The sequence below is a fragment of the Dermacentor andersoni genome, chromosome 7 (assembly GCF_023375885.2).
Source record: "Dermacentor andersoni chromosome 7, qqDerAnde1_hic_scaffold, whole genome shotgun sequence".
NCBI classification, from domain to species: domain Eukaryota; kingdom Metazoa; phylum Arthropoda; class Arachnida; order Ixodida; family Ixodidae; genus Dermacentor; species Dermacentor andersoni.
Window position 1 is genome coordinate 60,179,784 of NC_092820.1, and position 20,426 is coordinate 60,200,209.

The 20,426-nt window shown below is 44.0% G+C and overlaps 1 long non-coding RNA gene and 1 pseudogene across 1 annotated transcript; one reads left to right on the top strand and one right to left on the bottom strand.

Annotated features, from left to right (window-relative positions):
- Positions 1-20,426, top strand: part of LOC126534861 (uncharacterized) — a 117,205-nt pseudogene that overhangs the window by 77,624 nt on the left and 19,155 nt on the right.
- Positions 13,040-17,580, bottom strand: LOC126534412 (uncharacterized). The gene is made up of 3 exons (XR_007600354.3): positions 15,979-17,580; positions 15,277-15,339; positions 13,040-13,240 (listed from the first exon to the last, which is right to left on the bottom strand). It is a non-coding gene; the product is annotated as an uncharacterized lncRNA (long non-coding RNA).

Below are 20,426 nucleotides of genomic sequence, written 5' to 3' on the forward strand. Positions count from 1 at the left end.
TTAAGCCGTGTGAAAGTTTGTGTACATAGGGGATAAGTGCCAATTTTTCGTTTCCTTCATTTTGAACAGAAGGAAGACACCCGCATTTTCCTTGCTTTGCAATGAGCTTTTCACAAACTGATGTGATGAGGTACATAGGGTAACCCCGCAGCCTTAAGGTGTTCCACTTGCATTCAAAAACTCGTGCTCAAATTGTGCACGCAAGTTTTTTCCAAGGCCACGCATAATCACGACAGAACAATTCCACGCTTCACAATTTTTGAGTGCCCCGATGTGAAATCTAAAACAGGTTTTGCAGATTGTGGATTGTAGTGCCAGCAGACATGATCCATGCCATACGCCTAAGAGAACACAACAATTCATTAAACGGTGCGCCATCCTCTCGTCTCGCCTTACATTGTAAAATCATGTCCGTGTAAACCCATCTTCGAAAACAGTCATTTTGTTTCATCACCCTAACCAAGCCACACCAGAATTCTCTGAAGCCGATCATATCACCAAAAATGCCACGCTGTGTATAAGCAAAGTATCCTTATTGCAACATGATAAAGTTATTAATCGATATTCACACGTGCCTTAGATGCATGCTGTTTTTATACCTCATCTTGACATGCGCGATGCATTCATTTTTTATGTATTTTTCCATACTACGTGCATTAAACCAATTCTGAGTGAGCATGTGGTGTGCGTTCCTTTTTCTACGTTCATGTTTTTAGCACTCTAAGTTTTTATTAATATGCATTACCAACTAGCCCACCTATCCATAGTTTTGAATAAGTGTACAATGAACTGCTCAGTTCAGTGCTTTACTAAAATTTATGTACAGTTACGTACTGTGCGTATACATGCAGCATATATATATACATATATATATATATATAGTAGGCAAAGAGGAATTCTGCAGGCTACCTTTCAAACGTAAAGAACTTGAGCGGTGCTACAAGGTAAACAGAACAAGTATCTAATTTCAACAGTTTCGATCAGTGGACCGATCTTCATCACGGTTTAAAAAAAAGGGCAGTTCGGCCCTGGTAGTGAAGACACCAGACCGGGTGCCCGGTCGTTCTCGGATACATCAAACCGGGAGGGACAGTTGTGACAGTGATTGACTTTCGGCGCTTTGCCAGATTTACAGCTGCCTTTGGCAACTATGCAGGGCAAGAGGAAGGTGGAGTCCCATGTATGTAGAGCAAGGAGGTCAGCGAGAAAAAAAAATGAAGAAAAGCAAAAGCAAAAAAGCACACAGGAGGAGGGAGACGCAAGTCGGAGAGTGAAGGGGGTGGGAAGTAGCGGCAGCAAGGTTCCCGTTTACCCGAGGCAAGGTGGGAGAAAACGGTCGCTGCGCAGCACCAGTGCGCATGCTGCCGTTGTAGCGGGAGAGAGGGCAAGTTGAATCAGGCAGCGGAGGGCACATTAGAGAAGGGGCCCAGAAGGAAGACAGAAGAGCGGCAACTTGTGGAAAGAAACAGCTGACAGTACACATATACAAGGCACGGCCCGTTCCGGCAACTCTGTGGTCCAGCTGCGGTGCGAAAAAATATATATAGTTCCAAAAAGAATATATGCGTGGGATTCGCAAAGCAAGTGCGCCCCTGGGCTTAGGTTTAGGGAGCCAAGTTAAATAGCCTCCTTGTGGTCCAGTTTTTGAACGTTTAACTGACAAATGACATCAAGTCAGCTTGTGCGGATTCCAAGTAGGGGCAATAGGTCACTCAGAATGACCACTTGAGTATCGGGGTGCAGGAAACTGGATTTATTAGTTTTCCGCTCGCCCCCTTGAGGCGCATGCGGGGGGACGAGCATGCGGTGGCCAGCATCTCAATTTTAGAGTACAGAACATGTATTCACACTTCCCATGCACTCTCACGGCACATCCCGGAGGCACGTCAGCCGCCCCGGACTCTCATTAATTCCTTAAGCGTATGTTCCATATTTATGGATGAAAAAAGATTCTCTCTGCTCGTGTGCATGGGTGTGTTGGAAACCAGACTGCAAGAGCACAACGCTCATGTGTTCAAAGGAGTGATCTGGCAGTTGAACGTGCCTGGAGAAGGGTAAATTCGGGAGACTTTTCACATGTGCGCGGTGATTGTTGAACCGCAGGCGGAAAGGGGTCTCTGTTTGTCCGATATATTCCTGCTTACACATCTCTCATCGAATTTCGTACACGACGTTACTGGAATCAGTCAAGATTTGCGTTAATTTTATATACGAAGGACGAGTTCGATGCCTCAGCCGTGTCTGTTGTTGTCATGTGACGGCATATCTTGCAACGAGGTTTCCCACACGGTCGACAGCCCTTGGGCCTGTTTGAATTCTGTGTCCTCGCCCTGACTAAAAAATCCCTTAAATTTTTGTTTGGCCGCCTGAATATAGTAGCGAGTCGGATGCTCTATTTCATGATGTTGAAATGGCGGTTGAGAATGACATTGACCCACAGAGCACCGGTAGTGTATGTGAGGACCAAGTTCGGATCTGATTGTGTGTTGGTATTGCTTACCCTTTCTCCCATTATATGTGCTCGATCTAAGCTGGAGGCGGGTTCAATGCCATCGTCTACTATTTTTGGCGTATGAGAGCAGATTTCAGTTCCTCCGCGTGTCGCTGAAATTGCGCAGATTCGGAACAGACTCTTCTGTATCTGTGGGCATGGGAGTAGGGAATGCTTGTTTTGCAGGGATGGGAGTGGCAACTATAGAAATGCAGATATTGCTGACGATCTGTCGGCTTTTTGTATAGGGATGTGGAAATGCGACCGCCACTCAGTGACAGAGTGACGTCGAGGAAGTGAATACTATCTTGGGAGAAGTTGTGCGTAAAGCAGATTGACGGGTGCTGAGAATTGAAATTGGAAATGAAGTCCAAGAGACTTTGTTCATTGTCGGCCCACACAAAGAAAATGTCATCCAGGAATCGCTTATAAAATACTGTATTGGTTTTACGGCAGAGTTTGAAAGGAAGGGTATTTCTAAGGATGCCATAAAGATATTTGCATAATTTGGCGCCATCTTTGTTCCTATGGCGGTTCCGCTGATAATGCTTGTCCTCGAACTCAAAGTGGTTATATTTCAGTACTAGATTTAGAATTCTCAACTGCATCTTTATCTAATTGCCTAGGTTGGCTGGAGCCAGCGTAAGCTGAAACTGCGGAAGGTATGCCCTCGGCGTGAGGTATGTTGGTGTACAAAGATGCGACATCCATAGTTAACAAGTAACCCCCTGCCGGTACCGTCAGGTTTGATACCTCCCGAAGAAAGTGATTTGTGTCTTTAATGTACGAGGGGAATAAAGATGGGATGACCTTAATGAAACTGTCAATAAAGCTGGATATTTTCTCAGTCATTGTTCCATTACTGGAAACGATAGGCAGACTGGGATTGTTTATTTTGTGAATTTTGGATAGTAGGTAGAAACGACAGGGGCCAGAGTTTCTCGGTATCGATGCTTTGAACGTCTTATCGGTTATCTGCCCTGCCTTGCACACAGTGGTTAGGGCGTCCTTTATTTCGCTGATTGCTTGGGAGTTCTGTGTAAGAGTTGCCCAGTTGACGGAAACCTTCGGCTATGTAAACACTCCGGTCAAGTACCACCACTGCACCACCCTTGTCCGCTGGCTTAATGACAAATGTTTGATCATCACGTAGGGTTCGCAGCGCCTGCTCTTCCTCTTTTGAGAGGCTACTGCGGATGGGACGATGCCTCTCGTACTCTTTTATAATGTCTTTTTGAACCGCACAAATATACATGTCCAAGTATTTGTCGATGCCTCGCCAGATGTCCACGATTTTTCAGAGAGTTCAGGTAGCTGATCAAGATGCCCCTCTGTAGTTTTTTGATCATAAAAGTACTCCCAAGTCGCAAATTTCTCGCGAAATCATCCAAATCTTGAAACAATTGAAACTCGTTCATCCTTCCTGACGCCGGACAAAAAGTTAGACCTTTCGAAAGGAGATTTAGTTGTGCACTCGACAATGGGCTACTCGACAAGTTTATGACATTTGAGGCATTGCCCACTGTCTCGTGCTTTTTTTCGCTGATTACTTCAGAACAACCGGTCGCTTCGGATTCAAGATTATGGCTTTGAGAATCGCCTCTGATGGCCGTTCGGATATTGTCACGCTCCCATCGCTTTCTTTGTTGTTCTTGGATGTTGACATTTTCTTTCCCTCGTATTTTGCAAATTCTGTGAGCTTTGACTGACACAACAGCAGCTGCTCCTCGTTTTTAAGCTGCGATGCTCCACACACGCTATGTTGTGCCACCAGCCGAGTAAGTCCAAGCGAGGCCTCCCGTAGTATATAGCATTCCACTGCTCTCTTTCTTTTTCGTCAAAGGTATCCATTGCCAGCTTCTGTTTTACCTGAAGACCCTTCGGTGTGACGCCCGAAGCTAAATATTTATTCATATTAGAGGCATGCATCTCAAATCGCACCCGCTTGTCAATTGTTTTACGCAACATCATGAACTCGCGGGACCAATAAGTGCCGGATCGCGCCGTACCTGAAGTGTTGGCCAGTCAATCTCTCGGTGTTGGGGCTTCGCAGGCGACAGCCTCGGCGTAGGGGGGTGATCTCTGCGGTGTCCGCTCCCCTCTCGGCGACCGGTGCCCCTGGTCGTGCTGGAGCTCCGGACACGTGCAGCGTGTTGGTCCGACTCGTCACAGGGGGCAGCCTGGGCATCGCCCGGACGGAATGGTGAGCCCCTCCGCACGGGCCCTGCGTAACCATTCGAGGTGTGATCACGCCAAGATCCATGCGACTGTCCGCCGCCCTGCAGGAGCATGCACCTCAGGTGACTGGCATTGATGGCCACCCCCTCGAAGCTGGGGTGCACCCCATCAGATGCCAGTACTCTGCCTGGGGGCAGCCACTGGAACTCGTGGCCAAGGCAGATGGCATTCCTTGTCTGCCGGCAGTGATTTTGCAGCAAGGCATTGAAATGACATGCCTCCTTGTTCAAGCGCTCGACGTACCGTCTGTTGCGACACGCTCGACGGCGGTTTGGTGTTCCCGGCAGCACCAAGGTGGCGAACAACTTCTTGATTTCCGGGCGCAGCTTGCGAATTGTGTCCAGCAGATTTCTATACCGCTGAAAGACCATGCTGCCTGACTGAGAGGTGAGGTGATTCGTGCCCGCATGTAGCACCAAGGTAGTCACGGAGCGTGGCACAAAGTCCAAATGCAACGTGTCCTCAATCGATGCACATGACTGCGAAACGAAGGCTGGGGCGTCGTCTTCGTGCAGGTCAAAGTGACTGAAAACATACTTGGTCTGCAAATCGCCGATGACGGCACAATGCAGTATCTTATGCGGGAATTTCCATGAGATCTGTTTCTCTGTAGCAAGTTTAGTAGCCATGAGTAGTAGTAGTAGGCAAAGAGGAATTCTTCAGGCTACCTTTCAAACGTAAAGAACTTGAGCGGTGCTACAAGGTAAACAGAACAAGTATTTAATTTCAACAGTTTCGATCGGTGGATCGTTCTTCATCAGGGATCAGGGTCATCATATATATATATATATATATATATATATATAGAGCTACGCTCTGTGCCGCCACAGCAGTCACTGGCAGCGCCAAAAAACTTGCACGGCTTCTTCAATATCATCACCGTGACCCCTAATACTGAAAGTATGTCCCATCCTTTACCTTGCTCTGCTCAGCCTGTAATTGAAGACCGTCCTTTTATCAGTCAGCTGCTTTGCCGGGAAGGGTCTCATAAAATCCTTGCATAACTGAAATGCTTCATCCCCAACAAAGGCATAGGGCGCGACAGTTCTTGTCCCAGGCAGGCAGCTTGCAGAAGGTGTACCGAGACCAAGAGTCCCTCTGGCCAGTGCCTTCCCGAATTCCGAGCTCTGTAGTACTCCTCCATCACTTTGCCGACCTTGAGCCCCAACGTCAGTGATGGTGTACTGGTAATTGTTGTCGACGGCAGCCATCAGCACAATGGAAAAGGTGCTCTGAAATAGGTTATTAGTCACCATATTGGTACACCACCTTTGCAGGTATAATAGAAGCACACATGAAAAACGCACTCAAATGACATTCTTTACGACCCTGGAAGTACACATTAAGAACAAATGCAGCAATTCTACAGAGTAGTGAGATGCCTCACTTTTAGGCATGAAATACCTACATTTCAGACGGAACAGTTGTGACTGCTCCAAGTCACTCACGACTTGTGAAAAGCAGCGTCTGTAGCAATTTGCAGCAATCGTCTGCATTTACCTAGAAACAACATGCACATCCACCACCTTGTGCGAGCAACAATTTGATTTGGGCAAGTTGGTTTATCTGCAATGTATGCGGCAGCAGTGCAATAGGATGCTGACTGCCACCTGAACTTTATTCAAAGCAGGACCAGCCTTTTATTATCTAGCGAATAGCAAGAACCAGCCAGATTGACAGCATGCATGGGAGAGGGGGGGCGGCAACACACATACAGGTATTTAGCCAAAGAAATATGTCTTCCGATGATACACTTTTGCTATTGTTATGCAGTACACCTTCACAATTTTTGTCCTGTTGGTCTTTGCAAATTTCAGGAACCTGGTACTACCAAAGAGTGCAGTGCATGCGCGTTTCTTACTGTAGGCAGGTAGATGGCTACCATACCAATTTTTAACATTGTTATAGTGCTCTCTCGCTCTATCATAGACCATTGCCCATTCTGTCCAATGCATACGTTTCTGCAGCTTCAACGAATTGCATAGACGACATCAGAAGTGCACATGGTGAATTGGTTATTGCGATTAGCAGAACATTGCGGTCATATTCAATGTTTATATTGGAGTCTACAATTTTGAAATTTTGCACTGAGCAGAAAACACTGTTTATTTGATGTCTGCTGGCCGAACGTCAACTTAGTATTTGTAGGGGACATCACATTGCCAAGAGCTGATAAACAGAGCATTAATGAGCACGTAAAACTGCACAATGAAAATATAGTGAACATACATATACAACAAAAGAATGCCACAACCAAGAAAGTGATTTGCTGGAATTTCACATCTTGTATAATTGATCAGATGTGTGGTTTACTGATGTACTCTGTAATACGTGATAGATGGCAAGAATTGTGTGCTTAAATGTGCCTAGTGAACAAGCTTACCTTGTAGTTCATATATAGGCTGGCGGAATTGGGAGACGCAGTGATGGCGACATGCTTGCCATCCACAGCTCCCCCAAACAGTTGGGAAATTGCCACTGGGAGGCAAAGCCTCGGGCAATTTCAGTCCAGTCAGCGACGGAGGGCACCTGAATTTATTTAAAAAATGTTTTGCAGTGGCCATTACACAGGAAGTGTACTGATGTAGATGGTTAAAGAATAGGTTTAGTGTGCAAGGCTGTGCTAAGGAATCTAAGTTAGGAGGGTGACAATATTACAAATCATTTTGTACTTAGAACTGCCCATAAATTTAAATGAAAGAATGGCTGTTTGGCCAGGACGCCACTTAATGGTTTCAAAATAAGTGTACATGAGTGCACGTATCACAATTAACATTTCATGCGCATTACTCTGCCACCCTGTGCTGAAAAACGTCTGTTTCAAAGAAGCAAGATGAATACGTGTCACATGCCTCCTTTATGCACTGCCATCACTATTCAATGAAACGAAGTACAAAAGTGCCAGCAGTGGTAAAAGGCAGTTATATTATGTATGCCTGCACTTAACGTGCAAAGAGGTGTGTCAGCATGTTGTGAAATATGCATAACAGCATGGAATTAAAATAAGTGCATCCACACTAACACAATCATCAGCAGAATGATACTTTCTAGAAAGGGAACTGCAAGGACTGATGCAGTAAATACATCAAGTTAAATAGGCTAATAACATAGACAAACAAATCAGGTCAGCTGAAAGCCATCCTGCGTGTGTAAAGGCTAAACAATGAGTGGCAAGTGAACTCAAAATCCTTTAATGTTATTATGTGCTCCCTACCTTATGAAGTGATCCTTTAGTCATGCCCAAATGACTTGACAGCAGAAATGAATACATAGGCGAGCCGTCTCGATGCCCACTCTGTATGCCAATGCCACGTCCTTTATTTCCTGGCCAGATGCAAGGTAGCTGGAACAAAAGATGGATGGCCATTAAAGGTATGCATGGTTATCTACAAGTTTATTAGCAATATTATTACCATTATTTGACAGTAATGATAAAGTCAGGGATGAAGTACTGGCTACACAGATGCTCAGACAGCTTGTGAGTTCCTGTTTATTACTCAAAATCTTGAATAATATACTAAGCACATGTTTCACTGCATTAATTGCTGTTGCATAAATATGAATTTATAGTACATAGACATTAGTTAACCACCAATCAACAAATGCAAATCTGACAGCTTGCTGAAAGACAGTAATGATTTTTGCAGCACCTTGGCTTGTTATACAGGAAATCAAGTTGTACCGGTAGGTTATTTATAGGCAGTGATAGAGCCGCTCAAATTACCAGAGCAGTGCCAACTACACATGTAGCTTGGCTCTTTACCTACTACAAAATGTACTTGCAAAACTGACACACACATTCTATCACCAGGTGTCGTCTAACTGATTATTCTAGTGTTCCAAATTAAATACAAATAAACTGAACTTATACCAACCTTAAGGCTATTTGCAAGTCGTTCACCAGGTTCAAGGGGCTCCCTCACAACATACTCGCGTTTGAGCTCCTCAACCACAAATGAAAGTAATATGTCAAACATTTGTGGGGTCATTCTGTAGAATTTGAAAAAAAATTCATGGTCGTCCTCTCTCATCTGACGCATCTGGAAGTGAGTGAGTGAGTGAAACAACTTTATTTGGTCCACAATAGACGCGAGCAAACTCAATGCCACCTGGCCAAAAAAATATATGGTGATTAATGCATTCTTAAACAAGCATTAATGCAGTTTACAAGCTATGGAAAACTGCCAGAAGTAGTTCATGCACATGCCCAATGTGATTCGTTGACACATAAATGTAATGAGGACAAAGGCAATGCTTGATGTTTGTCAAGGGAAGAATGGTTAGGAAAGGTTATGAAAAGATAAGTGGGGCACATACCCTGTTGCTCAGGAATGGGGTAGCTTAAATATAAGAGAAGCAAAGCAGGCAATGTAAAACATGCACAACTCACTGTTTCGCTAGAAATGTACTCTATTATGGTGCTTTTGTGTTGTGAAGTTTTATTTCAAGACATTTTATACTTGCAACATAGTGTGACAAATTAAATTTTATCCTGGTCATTCATGCTTTCAATGGTAGTAAAGCAGAAATATTTGCTCAGATACTTTTTGACAATTGTTATGCAAAACTTCAAAGAAGCACCTCAATAAGCGTGAATGCAAGTAATAATTTGATATTTTCAATATAAGTACAAAGAGCAAAAAAAAAATCTGAAATGCACAAAATATGCGCCTTGCTCCTAGTTCTCCACTTCTGCAAGTTAAACCATGGGGGAAAAAATGCGTATTAGGCAGCGTGAATATCAGCCATAGCGATGAAATGCACGTTTTGCGGGAACGCTGTTTCTTTGCAGATATGAAAAGGTGAAAGCGCCTCTGGTGCAAGGAGCAGTTGCCTAGTCTCTCAAAGCAATGGTTCGCAGATTCGGGAGCATGCCCAAGCCTCCTCGTATTTGATTATTGTGTTCAATCAGCTTTTTTTGTGCACAAGCTGGTCTAATCGTGCCCCAAGAACTGGTGCTGGAGCCTTCACATTCTTTATACAGCACTAGTACTGCACTGTACAGTTAAGTACAAGGTTGCACAGTATTGTACAGTAATAAATTAGGGCATCTGCACGGCTAGTTTTTTGAGAGTAGGAGATTAAACGGCTATTAAAGCTGCCAAAGGTCGGTCTGAAATGGACTGAGCGCTCTTGTGCAACGAAAGACTTGACACAATGGGAAGGATTGCTCATACTAAGTTGAACATATGCTGTTGAAATGGTGATGGTTAAAAGCAGCCTGCAGGGGCAAGAAAAATAAAATAGCACTTCATATCAGTCTAACACAATCATCAAAACAATGCGCTCCTCAGCATGTACTGTTTGTGACATTGTTAAAAGTTGCGTAAACATATGATCCGAAAAAATTAGACAGCCTGCTGCTGTAATTTAAAAATATGTTGCCAAGTTGATGAAAGCGCTAATTTGGTGTTGATTGTTTGTGGTAGTGCTAGAAGCAGTAAAGGCTAGTTTTGACGATGCCTCCTGCCGAAGTTTTATTTTTTTTAACTCCTGAGTGTACTGAATATTGTCAAATCTGATCAGTAGTTAAAATGCAATCATCCCTTCATGCGTTGCATGACATCGCTCATGGAACATTTTTAACGGCAATGTTTAACAGCGTTTTGAAAAACTGTCAATCAAATTGATTGATTTCTCTCTAATAAAAGTGGTAAGATGCACTTTAAAAATACCTACGAGCTGACATTATACTTACATGTTTTATGTACGAATGTGTCTAGTTGCTTACTCTTTGAAAACATAGAACGCTACCTCTTTGCTCACTATTCAGTGCTGTATAAAACAGAGCAACCACTTGCACAGTTTTTAAGAATGGAGTAACCCAAATTAACAAAATCAAGTAAGCTGTTCACTGTTAAGCCTTGTTCCCATAGGACGGCTGTGTTTTACAGATGCTTTCGAGGCTATACTAAATGCAGACACCGTTACTAGATTACTTTTTTCAGTTTGCAAACTCCGCCGGGATGCGGCGGCAAATGTGGCCCCCTTCGGTTCCCGCTCGCGAGATGGCGCTTCTGACAGCATTGGCCTGGTCGCATCATCGTTACGGAGCCTGCGCGCTGCGTTCAACGCAATTTACGCAGTTAATTATGTGTAATGGGAGTTATTTTCGAGATAGTGAGCAAACGTTATTTCGACTTCGCTACTAGAATATCGTTTGAGCCATTAGAGCGATGCCACCCGGCAGAGGTGCTACTGAGATGCCTGAACCTAGCTACTGCTGCGCGGGACTCCTATCTATTGAGCTGTGAGGATTCATCGGTTTCCTGTTCTTTTTAATTCAGGTTTGCATAAAATCGCATGTTAGCGGTGAGCCACGTAAAATAGGTATCTGATGCCGCCGAAAATACTGAAACCTAAAGCTTAGAACCACCCTTTTGTTCCAGAACACTTAATGCTAGGATACGCATTTGTTAAATGCAAGATACTCAACTACTTCAGTGAAAGCTTGCCGTTCTTAAGACTTTAAAACGCTAAAAATGACGAGAACAACAAGCGGCCCAGTTTCCGAGCTTGGCATCGCGAACAATGCGCTTCTGTACAATACACATTTGCCACTTCATATAGCTATTTAATGCTTACACACCTGTGTCGAAAGCTAGGCCATAAACGAGATAAATTGAGCCCGACGAATAGACCTCGAACAGTATTTACAAGTGTGCAGGAGTTGGCACAACCATAGAGTTGTTAAAAGGTCTATCAATGCTCGGGCAACCGTAGTAGCACATTTTAGCACAATTATTATGGGAAGAAAAACGGCAAATGGGACTCACCACCGTGTAATACAGCCCTTTTTCCTTTCGGTGCATGAACACGGGTCGCACCCACCAGCGCCGTCGTCGTCGCTCTTGCCGTTTCAAAATAATGAGAAGCAGGAGCTTCTTTTTAGCAGCAAGAGCTGCTGCCTTTTTTTTCCATTATGTGGTGTATGGCGTCTAGAAAGAAAAAGCACCTACTACACTCTATGTTCAGCCAGCTCAGCTTTGCATGCCGACGCGCCGACTGCTCATGATGTTCACGTCGATATCGCTGCCAGTTTTCTGGAGCATAGCCTTGTGTAATCTTTCTGCACTGCCCTGAATATATTGTTTAGCGTAAGATTATACATAAGGCATAAATAATGCATTGAGGAATACTTATAGCTCTTTTCGTTGACATTACACAATTGCTTAGGAGGTTTCTGGTTAAATAAATCTGGTCACATTGTGCGACTCTGCGCTGGCACTGGTCTGCGTGCCACTCCTCCCACGAATCACGCAAGCAGCTATTTGATGTCTAAAAGATGTCTTGAACGGCTAATTCAAAAGCCTAGTAGCTGTCTTGATCAAGACATTTTGTAGCCATGGACGTCTAGAAGTACTTCAGTAAGCCCTGCTAACGTTACGCTAAAAGTTGGCTAATGGACAGCTTGACAAGAACAACCGAAGACTTTTATTAGACATTCCCTCAAATTTTTGCGGCAGCTGTTACAGTAACACGACGTTTGCCCACAGTTACAATTTATTTTAAACGAGGCATGGATATCAGAAAAAAAGTTTATATTGTCGGATAGAGTGATGACAGGTAGTTTTTCCAGATGTGAACCATGGGAATAGTGTAGTACAGCCTCATTGGTCAATTAGTGCTTTTTAATTAGACCAATCAATTGAATGCCGCCTGTCAGAATTATTTTGCAAATAAAACAAGATCTGTATTGTATGCTGATATCATTCCAATGTTCACCCATTGACCTAAACAAAAACATCTCTGCATTAAACACGTCATTATTGACAAAACTTCGCCCTACTGCGTCTCCACCAAATTGAAATAGTTTCTAGCAAAGAAACATTTTGTCAGTGATGCTGCAGTTCAGGCAAAAATTACATCCTGGTTTCAGCTACAGGGGGCACAATAGCCTTACACCAGTATACGAAACAGAACACTGTGCTGCAATGAGTTAAGAAATAAAGGATAGTACATCTGGAAAAACACCCTGCGAACCACTCTAACTAGCAATATAAATATATTTTTTCTGATGTCCATGCTTCATTTAAAAGTAAATTGTAACTTACTTTGTGGGTGCCTCTTGCAAGGTAACGCCGCATGCTTGCACAGCATCACACCGAAATAATGGCCAGTTCGTCGGCATACCATCCATTAGTGAATTGCTTGCACGTTGCATGTTACCAGAACTGAAAGATAAATCAAAATATGCTGTTATTTTTTTTCATAAACTGTACGATGAGCTTTTCATGCATAAAAGATGATTGCAAGTGAAAATGCAGCAAGACATCTACTTCACACCATGTCACATACTCATATTTTATTACCTAATAAATTAGAAAAGATGCAGAAAGTGCAATTAACAAGAGTGACAAATAGCAGCAAAGGTGATCATGGATAAATCTTGAAGATGATTGCCGCCGCTGCCAGAGTAGGCCAGCCTTCGTAGGAGAGCACTTGCTGCCCACAAAAGCTTGCTGTCACAGGCCACGCGTGACGGTTCTTGTAGACATAGGCAAGCAATACCTGTACAGAAGAGGGAAAAAAAGGCGAGGGAGGAAATGGGAATATTGAAATTAGAACTTCAATTAGCAATATGTGCTAAGCAAGAAGTTTGGCTCACATTAAATATAAATTTAAGCACTCCTTTCTCTTAAATTACGGGTATCTTAAGGTATGTATGCGATGACGCCTAAAATGACTAGTATATTTCCTATCATAAGAAGCCAACACACTGACACCAAGGACAACATAGGGGAAATTACTTGTGCTTAATAAATGAAATAATGAAACAATAAATTAATGGAAATTAAAGTGGATGAATAAACACCTTGCTGCAGGTGGGAACCGAACCCACAACCTTCGCATTTCGTGAGCTATGCTCTACCAATTGAACTACAGCGGCATCGTTTTCTCATCCACTTTCTTGGGTATTTATGTGTCCTAGTAGAACCCTGGGAGTGTTAGCCAGCGCCACAACTCAGAGATCTTGTTCCTGTCATACAGTCACTAAGTTGCATAGCAGAGTCAAAGTCAGCCTTTAAATTATTTTATGGTGTTTTGTGGCTAAAAAGCCACTTATCAACCTGCCAAACAAGTCTCAGAAGCTTCCTGCAAAATATAATCAGTTTAAAACAGTAATTCACTCTGCAGGTAAAAGATGTACTAACTTAATTAAAAAGTGAAATAGCGTTTTATATTGTTGAACTAAAAGCAAGTTTGGGATTTTGCGCTGCCTAGCTGTTGCCTTTCTTTCAAACTTAAACATGGCACAGTACAGAGTAAGCAGGTAGCATGCAAAGGAGGACTGGTGATAAAGTAGTGTTCCAAAGCAACACTCCTAGCTGGATCAATCACTTTTGTTGATATATTTTCATGTGACCCTAATTGGCTTAGGGCAATACCTCACACAAATGATGCAACACCTTGGATGATGCGTCATACAAAATTGAAAGTATCTCATGATGTGATCAAACGATAACATTGCCCATTGTCTTGGAAGTGTTAACATGCTGTTTGCGCGAGAAAGTGCAAAGTGATTTGTATAAGTGGCAAATTCATCAGTGCATCCATAGCCTCAGGTAATTCTGAGCATGTATGTTGACTTGCAATTGAGAAGCCACTGCACATAAAAAGGTGTATTCAAGTGATGGTCCATGCTGAATAATTGCCCACCTAGTGAAAAGGCAAATGTGGCAGGCTAATGGGCCAGGGCAAATAGATTGCTAAATTCTGTTAACACCTCCAATGATATTATTGAAATAGGTGACAAAATACAGTACAGGTAAAATTGCAGTTATGACAAAATTTTAAGAGCACCTCTGCAAACTGTTGGAACCCTCAGCATCATGCCTGCTGTTCTACACGCACATATGTTGCAGCGCAATCTATATCTCAGATGCAGGCGCCTCCACACATTACTTTGCGATCTCCTCACAATAAGGTTAAAAAACAATCTGGCACAAGCTACCTGATGTGATTCCTTTTGCAAGCGCCAGCCAAGTGCTGATGGTGGTAGAGCGAAATTGAAGTTTGTCCTTGTATGGAAGCCTCGGCCCATGTTTTATCAATTCTAGAGGCAAAGCACACCTTTTACAGCACACATAAATCTTAAATTAGACTGCTTGCTGATGCTGTACAGTAAATTCCTGTAAAGAAACTAGATCACACTGAAAACATTTAGAATACCAAACTAATCACATACTGGCTTGAATACATTGTGCATTAGGGTAGCAAGGTGTAATGTACACTGTTGTAGCAAATTTTTACTCATGTATGGAATACTTATATGATACAGCAGAGTTAATTTTTGAGTTCTTACATAGCAATGACTACCTACAGATACATTTTGTAAGGCTTAGGGAAACTAATTATTAGTAGAACTGTGTATGTACACTGGCACTGAGTAATTGGTTATAAGAGTGGCAGCTTCTAACGGACCAGTGCAAAAAAATGCCCGTTTGTGAGACACCAACTAGCTATTTTACCACGAAGTGCTCCCTGGCCTTAAACCATATAGAAAGCACTGGGAGGACCAGAGAGGGTACAGTACATTGGGTTACACTGATCATGATGAGGTCCCGTCATCCAGCTAGCGCCAAGGTACAAGAAGGATGTCCAGCCGTCTATAGAGTGAAAGGAACAAAATAGGATAGCATCAAGTCAGTTGAAAGGCAGATTTGCAGCTACAAATAAGGTGACCCAGTCACAGTCATTCATTAATAAATGCCAAGCTGTCGTGATTTCACTCCCACATGAAGCACCTACTAGGTTAAAGGTTTTGCTGCTTATTTAGAACAAAACACAAGTGAAATTTGTACATCAGCAGACGAATTAATTTGGAATTGTATAGATGAAGTTAACATTGCAGTTATATTTTTGTTTTGCTATAAAGTGGGAACGCTACAAACTGCATAGTCACTGACACACCCGCGCGCACACGCAAAAACAAAAGGACACAAAATAGGGCGAGTTCAGTCTGGTTCAGCATTACAGCCAGCGCGTCGTCTTCGAATGCACTCCTTTCGGTTGGTTCGTGCTACGTTAACCACAAAGACTAACAAGCAGGGCAAAGTTCTGACTGGTGTTGCGGAAGTCGTGGAGCGCGGTAGTGCTGAACGGCTGAACACAAGCAGAACCCTCGTATAAAAGTAATCACGAAAACTCGCAGGGCAGAAGAGCCCATATATCAAGAATTGTCGCGGGTAACACCTAAAAATATTCACATTGTTGACGAAAAACGAAGTGCAATGTATTTCACTTACCGGAAAAAGTGTTATCCGAACGTGCGACGTACAAAGACGCACCGAGACACGAAGGCGGTGAACGCAGATCCCGCCATTGTGGTAGTAAGCCGTCGGCGAAAACACTCAATACAGCTGATGTCACGAATCACTGATGCAAAACACAGGGCAAACAGCATCAGTTCAGCTAAATGACTCCAGTTAATATCCAGTATAAATGTACATAACGGCTTAGAATGACACACAACTGAATAACGAACCCACGACCGAGACAGCGAGACATTGCGGGCGGCAGTGGCCGTTTTTTCAAACTTCCTGCCTCCCAGTGTTTCCAGCACAGAATAAGATGTCCGACAAATTTGGATTGTGCCGCCGAAGTGATCGCAGTGCAGCGACTCTGTCACACCGCTGTGCAACGCCGGCGTTTCGCTCCTGCTGCTGTCAGTATACCTGTGGCGCGAGCATAGAATGGTTTCCAGGCGTCGTGTGCGCGCCCCGTCTGGAGAACAATAACACGCCCTTGATTTTTGAAGTTCTGGTGTGAAATTATTTAATATTAAAGCCAATTAACTTATGTTGCTTCCAACGAGTTCGATTTGTCTGTGGCGTCTTTTATTCGCTAACGCCAACGGCTGACGGTAACCGCACTTTTAACGCGTCGTTTGGCATTTTATGCACTTTTAGACAAAAAGATCTAGAAATGTTCTTGAGTTAGACATTCTGAATGTGTTTACCAAAACAGACTCTAGTGACACCAGTAGTGGGTTTTGCCGCAGATAGAATATATACTAGCATATTGCAAGTGCTGAGGTCATGTTTAGAAAAAATTCTATTTTCTGTCTTATCATAGACCAAGACGTCTATAGCCGTTTGTAGCCGTTTCAAGAAGTTTTTAAGAGGTTCTGTGTTTGGTGGGCTGTGGCTGGACGCTCTCTCTGGCACCATTAATGCGACCACGCCAGGAGATGCAATGCCAGAAAGCGTGCGCTGCGTGAAACGATAACAGCTCGCACGCAATGCCGCCAGCGGAGAAGCGCTTCTCTGAAAAAAAGAAAATAAGCGAGGAGAAAAAAAAAAGTGAAGGCGGGGTCCGTGATGTATGTGTAATGCGATCCTTGAAGTCTGGCATGGGAGAACGCAGGGAAGGTTTGCGGAAGCTAGACGAGGCGAATGGAGAGAGTCTCGCAGAGTCTCGCTATGCAGTGGAGCCCGCCTGCCGAAATCATGGGTTCGCGGAACTGAAATATTTCTATCTCGGCTATTAATGAGCCGACTCGAAGAATTTTTGCGGCAGAATGCTCCCTAGAGGACATGTAACAACTTCCAGCATATAACCAAAATTTGATATGGGGCCTGGTGAGGGGCCGTTTAAACGCGAAGTTTTAGTAAGCAGTGAAGCTTCACCTATTCAGTAACAGGCGAAGTATGCATGCTCCGAAAAATTTTAACCACTCGTGGAGAGCTAAGGGCAAAAAATGCAATAGAAGTAGTTTGGAATAACTTTACGTTACAGTGCCTCTATTTTCAACAGCTCTGTATGTCACAGCAGTCATTTCCTGCTTAATGGCATCGCTCCTCAGTCGGCATCACTATGAAGCTTATAGATGCTATATATTGAAAAGCCGAAACCACGCAGTAGAGAACTGATGGTGATGAGAGTAATTCTTGCTTTTCAGAGTATATGTAACAGCAGGAAACTGGTGAGCCAAATGAACAAGTTGGAGCCAACAAGTATCTGGCGATTTCATTTCACTCGTAAGGAAAAAAATTATAATTACTTGAGAGAAAACTGGCAAAATATCAATCTGCATACACGTGCTCAATTTACCATAAAGTTTGTACTTTTAGCAATGCCTGAAGGAGGACAGAATTATTGTGATTCCACACACTGTGGGAATGAAATTTTGGGGATGGATAGCCTGGTTTGGGATTGCGCACATTGTTAGCAGTTAGTGTTCTGGTTACGTGTCTGTAAAAGCGGGCCATCTTATGAATGACGCAAGCATGTGTGTACATTGACGAGACATCGCGACCACTACGTTTTTTCTGCACCTCCCCGGCAGTACTGAGTACTCGCCACTGTGCAACGGGTGAAATTAGTGCGCACAGCAGCTCTCTCCTTTCTAGGCAAATCGGTGCGATGCGCTATGAAGCACGCTCCAGTGATTAAATTTACATTCTAGGGTGGCACGCGCGAAAGGCCACCTTCTGTTTATGAGGCTTGCCACAGTGGGGGAAGTCCAGAATAATTTTGACCACCGGAGATTCTTGAACATACACCCATCCACAGTACATGAGTTTCTTTTTTTTTTTAATTCCATCCCTATCGGAATGCTACCGCCGTGACAGCAATCGAACCCGCGAGGTAGAGTTTAGCAGCGCAACCGCGCCAGTTGTGTCACAGCGGCAGCTGTCACAGGGCAGGAGAGTGGTAAGGGATAATTATGCACTCGTTATGTGCCTGTGTATGTGGCCTAAAGCGAATATACACTCTGTGCGGGACCTATAGGGGGCACCTTGAAAGCCACACGCCGCGCCACTTGCGCTGCGTCTCGCGCGCAATATTGTCTTAGTATTGTCTTACTTTCGTTCTGTGTCAGCTGTAGTGCTTGCAACGCCCTAACATTCTATACAGTAGATCTAGCTGTAATTGTTTTACAAACTCTACGTTAAACAAAGAAACACTGACCAGCATCATGCCTGCGCCCTTCATATGGCCCATGAAGCTGGCACACAATCCCGTTGGTACTTGTGTGTGTGGTGCCTCTTATGCCCAGAAAAATACACGCGCTGGTTCACTGAAGGGAAGCAAATGGGTCTTGCCGTGCCATCCACAAAGCCCCAACAATTGCGCAGGGGAGCACCTCTGTCATACACAGCCGGCAAAGAAACAAAACCTCCTCAGTAAAAACTCTGCATATACATGCTCAATTTTAGCAGTAACGCTGAGCTTAGTATCACAATATATTTGAGCATGGAGTATGTATTTGCTGCTGAAACAGTTATTTAATTTACTGGCAGTCGGATGGCCGCAGCAATGAGCAGCCATAGCGTGCTGCATGCAAAACTGGAGAAAATATTTTTAATACCTCATATCAAGTAAACATTTACCTGTTGCACAAAAACAAAAGCACAAAAAAGGGTGCAGTGCAAGAACATAAGTGTGCGAAAGAAAATCACACCAATACAATCTTCGCCCATTACTTTGGAAAAATCCTCCAGATCACTTAGATCCAGCCAGTTGTGGTTGTTCAATTTGTCCAGCAGATGCCCGAAGGAGCTGTCAATGCTACTGAATAGTAGGCTGACGATGCTTGACATTGTGGATGCGTGACAGCCGAACAAGTGCTCTAAATCCTACCATCTATTGGGGTATGCAAGTCTGCGCAGACCCATCAAGAGAGCTTCCTCTGCCGACACAGTGATTCCCTGGCTGCTCCGAATTTCTGGTATGCGCAAGCCATCCTTGAGCATGGGGAGGTCATCCTTCTGAAATTGGAACAGTCTCCGAGAAGTCTGGTCGTCTATAGCCGCAGTGTCCATGAAACTGGTGGACAATATCCTCTTCCTTTCCATAGGGGCGTGGCGAGCAAGGAACAAATCTTCTATATCTGTCCATGACAGATCAAGGAAAAGAAGCTGGTCGCAGAGCACACCGGCACGCTGTCGGTGCAACGGCAGCATGCCAAATTTTCAGGAGGCTCTAAATAAACAGCACATACCACGACGGATTATGCTGCACGAGATGCCAAACAGTTTACCAAACGTATGTTTGGATTGCTTCAGCTCGGCCTCAGTCGTAATGTAGGCCCGTAGATAACCTTATAAATCCTTTGTCTAGTGTCGACAGACATCGTTTTCATCCCGGCAGGACGTCTGCATGAGCAGGCGTTTGGTGTGTTGCGACACCATGTACAAAAGCACACGAGGGTTGGACCCTCCTGCGTGTAACCGTGAGTGGCTTAGCCGTGTCTGGGGAAAAGGGGATCCTGGGGGTTGAGCCAATGCCGGGTGTTTGGATCTTTAAGGCCCCTCAGCAGTTGCAACATACCCCTTTGGCCTTGGCTTCACGTAGATGGCACACCTGGACTGACCCACCCGGGGGAAATTGGTAGTTGCCTTTTCCTGTCTCTCTCTCCCTTCAACCTTCGTCTTTCTCTCACTTCTGAATTTCTGATCCTCCAGGCAGCTAGGGTTAACCTTGTGTGAAATAACCAAGCTTGGCTATATCATATTTGGTTATAGTGGTTGTGTACAGCTGGCGTTGGCAGGCCTTGTTTATTTACAAGGCCTGTCACGTCCCCTTGTTGGGCTCCATGGTGGGTGGCTGACACCACTGCCGAAATTACTCCAATTTGTATGGCTTCCTCTTTCCCCAGGCTCCCTGATCGTCCTCTCACAAAAAGAGGGTGCACTGATGAATCCTTCGACTTCCTTACTGAAATTTTTCCATGTTTCCACGTGATTCA